Raw genomic sequence first — 6,722 nt, 5'->3', positions numbered from 1 at the left:
AACATATGTCCTAAGAAAAGTTAATTCCATGCGCGTGCTCATATACACAGTACAAATTGCATTCCTTTTAGTTGTGGTTTTGAAGGTTTTCTAATTTAGAAAATAAATAAAGTCAAGCACTAAGAAACAGCAACAAGGTTCACACTTGAGATTGGGCAAATTGAACCTAACATCTGTGTATCACTGGTATTTCTCACAAAGTAGACGCTCTTTGAGCGTAAACTGGCTTGCTCTCGGTATGTGTTTGTCCTCCTGAAAGGTTTGTACTCATTGCCAAACTTGAGAGAGGGGTTAGCGAGAGAGTTTTTCAGGGACATGGTCGATGGAAGAGTACCACTGCCAAGAACGGATATGTTAAAGATAATATCGTTTCCAGGATTTCCGTTTCCAAGTCTTTGGGTCTTTAGCCTTTTGTAGTCAGACATTTTAAAGCCTTAACTTCGTCTTCTAGTTGTGGCTTTCATCCAATATTCACGCTTGTAATGTTACGACAGTGATAATAATAATAATAATGATGATGATGATAATAATAATAATAATAATAATAATAACAATAATAATAATAATAATCGCGGCTAATCGTCGTAGCAAAGTACAGCAACGACGCAGCTCAACAAGGTCGAACCGAAAGCATACATTGAATCCTCTGTCAGCCGCTATACGGTCCATGTGTGACCTTGGAGCACAGCTTACAGCCAGCTGAAATCAGCCGTATTTTGGTTTTTGCTGAAGGGGAAAAACCGGAGAACACGGAGAAAAACCCTCGAGGCACAGAAGAAAACCAACAGAAACTCAACCCACTTATGGCGTCGGGTCCGGGAATCGAACTTGGGCCACAGCCGTAACACGTAGTAAAGTTAACTGGATCATTGATTTTCTGTCTAATCGATTTCAAAGATTCAAACTAGCAAAAGGTGGTTATTGCAAGTGGGGCCCAGTCCCTTCTGGGATACCGCAGGGTTACCAAATTGGGCCATGGCTTTTTGTATTGATGATAAATGATTTGGATGTAAACACTCCACATTTACGGAAATTTGTTGATGACACTACAGTATCCACGCCGGGGCCAAACCACCCCTCAAATCGGTCATCAGAGTGTCCAAAAAAAAATCCAATATGGCGGCTAAAATGCGCGCAAAGGTCTCTGGTCTGAACTTATTCGAAATCCCTTGCAGATGACCCGAGAAAAACCTCGCCGTGTGAAGACTGGGTACCTCGAAGAGAGAAATGGCGGGCAAATTCGTTTTCTAGAGAAGACAAGCTTTATTTTGATGTGTAAACTGCCAGGGTTATTCATGAAGCGTCCTTCATAGAAGCATGCTTGGAGTGGCGAACCAAGACAATTTACCGGTTGAAGTGGGCATCGAAAGGTGAGTTTTTAACTTGATTTTTTGGGCTTTATGTAGTTTACGAGAAAAAACAAAAATGATAGGATTTTAGTTCGATTCTTCCTCTGTTAGAAAGTTTGATTTTACATCCCAAATAGCATTGAATGAAAAAAATAAATCAATGGTATTTCAGCATACCGCAAGGAGTGACAAGAAAACGTCGATTTGATATTGGTGCTTACCAACATGCCAAAAAGATAGCCATACAAAATGCAGAGGCCGAGCAATCCAGGGCTGTTGAGGCCCTTAGAAATGGTCTTGTTGAGAAGGAAGGGGAGTTGGAAGAGCTCACCAAAATGCTGAATGCTCAAACAAAGAAAATAGTGAGAAGGAAAAGAAAGGTAAGAGGTATTTAATTGCATAATTTCTATATTATATCAATAAATTTGTAGTGGAAGGATGTCTTAGCAGTATCTGAGATTTTCAACTAAAAACTAAAATAAAGCCACTTTTCCACAATATTATTGTCAATTAAATTTCAGAATTTATTTCTGTATAATGCATTTAATGTGCTTCGTGGAATTACTATGCAGATGGAGTACTTTGCAGGTGTACATGCATGTACAGCTGTAGGTGTAGGTCTAACCCAGTTAACCCTAATACTGGTTTACAGGGTCACAAATGTCTCGCACTGCTACTGTGGACTGCTTAAGTCAAATTCTGGTGATGATAAATGTCCACTCTGCATTAGCAGCACAATGAAGCTGGTGAAGGAGGCTGCTACAAACGGAAAGATTTCACGTGCTTTAAGGACAGTGTTAGACAGTGTCTAAAAGTGAGTTTGAACTTTGATTAAGTTCTATGCAGGTCAGAGAAGCCAAACACATTAAGCTTGTGGCTTATGTGCATGTTTAGTTTGAAAACCAAAGGAAGGGCCAGTGCGTATGATCATAACAGACTGGAGTGGCCATAGATTGTAAAAGGAAAAATTGCTTAACAGCTTAAATTCAAAACTGTTGCTCCTAATATATAACAAATTTTATTTGTTTGGTTTGAAAAACAAGGAAAGGGCCGGTGCATTTTACCAGCTTGCTGTGATATTGTAAGGGCTGCCCCATGTAGAATGAACAGTGGGTATAAACTTCAATAATCAGCCTGGTCTTAGCATCTGTCATTGAAACCAAGCAGTAAATTCAACAAAAGTCTGATCATAATAGGCTGGAATGGCAACATAGATTGTAAAAGGAAAAATTGCTTAACAGCTTAAATTCAAAACTGTTGCTCCTAATATATAACAAATTTTATTTGTTTGGTTTGAAAAACAAGGAAAGGGCCGGTGCATTTTACCAGCTTGCTGTGATATTGTAAGGGCTGCCCCATGTAGAATGAACAGTGGGTATAAACTTCAATAAATAGCCTGGTCTTAGCATCTGTCATTGAAACCAAGCAGTAAATTCAACAAAAGTCTGATCATAATAGGCTTGAATGGCAACATAGATTGTAAAAGGAAAAATTCCTTATCAACTTAAAGTCAAAAGTGTTGCTCCTAATATATAGCATTTTTTATTTGTTTGCTTTAAAAAAAAAAACATGGAAGCAGTGCATTTTGCCAGCTTGCTGTGATATCAGAAGGGACTGCACCTCGTTTGATACAACAGCGCACAAACTTTGATAATCAGCCTGGTCATAATTGCATCTTATGATATTGAAACCTCCCAGTTAAAAATTGGATATCCAAAAATCTGATCATGACATATTTAAACTACAACATGCTGGCATCATAACTGGTATTGGGACTTTTTGCCATTGCCTGACAAACAGGGAATCAACATCAATATCAAGTGCTTGCTGAAAATTCTAAGATTATGGCACCTTTTAAACTAAACGAGAACGCATGTTTTATGAGTCAAATGAGTCAATGAGTCATGAGTCAATGGACTCACAGTCAATATAGCAATAATTTGTTGATTAAGCCTAAGCACTTTCTGAAATTTTAGCTTTCATTTTATGGTTTAATTAACTGCACTGACTCGTTGACCCATTGACTCATAAATACTTGACACTCAAACTAAACATGACCTACTCTGAGAAAACCTAACATTGAAAGTGCGAACTCTACAATATGACCATCCCCAGGTATTGTTATGTTATTTTTAATACAGTTCCCTGAAGTAAGGATGGACAGTCAGGTTATTGGACTGTGTGGAACATAAAAGTTTCAGCTCTATGTAGTTTTATATAATAACCCAAGTTATTCACGGATTTTGATTGGTTCTTGCCTATGATCTATTTATTAGAGGACAGACGCACGATTGACGTCTCCATCAGCTTTTATGCGAATAAAGTTTAATTCTTTATTATATAAAACAAATAGATTCCATGTAGCCGTGGGTCTGTTCAGTAATAGATCACAGAAGACGTCAAAATGTGGTAAGAGCATCAGTGACACACTCGGCTATCGCCTCGTGTGCCACTTTTTTGTTCTTACCACATTTTGACGTCATCTGTGATCTGTTACTGAACAGACGCACGGCAACATGGAATCTATTTGTTAAACTTTATCCATTACATAATGGATATTGGAACTGCAGGGGTGTTCATCAGCACTAAGAGATAATTGCTGGATTCCAAAACAAATGCTCCATGCAGATTACTGATGTTAATAAGTAGCACATAATAATTGCTTGTGTTGTACGCATTAATTAGTGCTGTGGAACGCCAAATTGATTCCAATAACCATAATGAAAGTTGACTGACAAAACTTCTGTGTTGTGATGATATTTCAACCTCATTGGTTTTTCCCCACAAACAACCACTTCACATCTCTCAACTGTATGAACGTCACCAGCACAGTTTCCCAAACACTTCTTGAGGAGATGATCACGGCTAACAAGAATGCCATCGTGATTCATTTTATTAAAAACAAAGACAGCCTTTCTCCTGTCCGTGATTTGAATGTCAGTACAGGCTGGTTTTTCACTCGATTGATGGCCAAAGTTGTTGGATTTTACAATTTTTTGGTAGATAACATCAAAAACTTCTCGGGGAACGTCTACAGTAAAGTCACTTCTCCATGGTGTTGCTATGGTAGGTTTAGTACGCAGTCTTCTAATTATCTTTTCGTGCACCTTTTTCAATGTCCTTACGACCATTCCTTGTATGGGGAGCAACTTCTGCAAGTCTCGATTTCGACCACTAAACGTTGTGAATTTCTCTTCGATTACTTCAACTGCTGCGTTCAACTCAGCAAAAAAAACACGAAATATCCCTCAACTCTGTTGCATTTTCTGTACAAAACATGTACTCCTCGCTTTTTCTCCTGAAAAACTGGCCTATTTTATCCCATGGAGGATTTTCCAGAAAAAGCTTAGCCGCCATATTGGATTCTAAGAAAGCCAAACAAAAATTCCTCCCATGACACACCGCGCGCCTCTGATGACCGATTTGAGGGGTGGTTTGGCCCCGGCGTGTCCGAAGTCGTTCCGAAAGGGATTACCAATGAGGCACAGAGTATAGTTAATCAGGTTATTGAGTGGTCCCATGTGAACAGAGTGCTACTCAACCCTGATAAATGTAAGGAGCTCCGAGTTTCGTTTGCCCGGAGCCCAGTTGAACTGGATGCGGTTGTTATTGATACAAAAGAAGTAGAAGAAATTAAGTAGCGTCAAGTTATTAAGACTTGCTGTAAGTGCCAAACTAACATTGAAGAAGTAGTTAAGAAAGGTAGTAAACGATTATATTTCCTAGTACAGCTCGAACTCGCGAAATTACCGCCAACAGATCTAATTCTTTTCTACAATACGTGCGTAAGGTCCGTAATTGATTATGTTCAGGTATTTTATAACGACTTGCCGCGGTATCTCATCAACGAGCTCGTTCGAATTGAGAAAAAGGCAATCTCAATCATTATGCCCGGCACGACCTACAATAAAGCATACCATATTCTTGGGGTTATACCAATGGTGTATCACATTGATAAATTATGTGAAAACCTTTTCCATAGCATTGCATCCGATAAAGATCATAGGCTGGACAGCTTACTTCCGCCATTATATTATATATCATAGTTGTAAAATGTAATTAAGGTTTTATTAGAGGGGTTTTCAAAGGAGTGTCGTAAAACCAAAACCAAAGTAATTACTTTGGCCAATCAAAAAGGACGGAGACAATTCAGTAAACCAATCAAAACTCAAAGTAATTACACTTAGCCGACACAAAGCGCGGGAGAATGTGCACGCGAGAGCCACGATTGGTTTTGGTTTCACTTCTGATTGGTTGAAGAAGTGTTGCCAAAATTTTGAACCAGTTACTGAGTGAAGTAATGCAAAACCAAAGTAATTTGCTAATTACTTTCGACACTCAATTGAAAACCGCTCTATAATGCTTATTGTTTACTAGACCTCTTTTAGAATAATTAGCATCTATGTTATACTTTTATTATTGTAATTTTTTATAAATTTTAGTACATAAACAATTGCGTAATTCAGCCTATGGGCTGCAATTTGATTTTAATAAACACCTACGTTACTTTACTTTCATAGATTTCGTTGGTGATTTAATAAAAAGCCACATTGGTGGCCGAATAATGCCTACGTTTTTGTAGTTGTTTTTTTTTCCGGATTTCGATGTCTTAGCAAACTGGTGAGATCACACAATGCACAGCTTTCATTATTTATCAAGACCGGAGAGAAATATCGACATAAATAAAATCATTACTCGAAAGTTCCGACTAATTAAGAATTCCTTCGATATCTTGTCATTTCCAATACTTGAAAAGTGACGACTGTTTGTGTCGGCAACGATCAAGTTGTTTCTTATTGTTGTTATTATTAATTAAATGTGTTTCTTCATCACAAAAATGGGGACGCCACGCAAGGTCAAATAAGGGTCTAGATTACGTTGTATTAAAATCAAAACAAACAAAAATTGTGGAATGATATTTAATTAAAGGCCAAGGTCCAAATACAAATTCATTGAGGAGTTGAAAGAATTATCAATTAGTGTTGGTATTTAATTTAGACAGCCATGAGTGACTTATTAAGTAACTCACACAAATCTCTATGCAGTGACCAGGTGCATATCTTTATATATTTTTGACAGTTTATTTGGAGCAATAAAATTACAGATCGTGAAGACATGAAAGTCATGAAAACATCTTTTCTGGGAGTTCAGTTGTTTTATTGTTATGAAGATTTATTATATGACTAGATCCGTGAGCGGGCAAGATGAACCCAATCCCTTGAAATTGGCTACCCGAGCGGGCAAGATGGAGCTAATTTGCCCGCTTGGAATTTCTCGTTTGTTCCCAAAAAATCAAATATCATTTTTGGTGTTTTACCCCATATAATAATCCTTTACTGACCAAGCTTGTTTGGTCAAGATGGCTGGACATTG

The sequence above is a fragment of the Montipora foliosa genome, unplaced genomic scaffold, assembly GCF_036669935.1.
Source record: "Montipora foliosa isolate CH-2021 unplaced genomic scaffold, ASM3666993v2 scaffold_478, whole genome shotgun sequence".
Lineage (NCBI taxonomy): Eukaryota > Metazoa > Cnidaria > Anthozoa > Scleractinia > Acroporidae > Montipora > Montipora foliosa.
The sequence above is the reverse complement of the archived record's forward strand: the minus strand, read 5'-3'. Positions refer to the sequence as shown.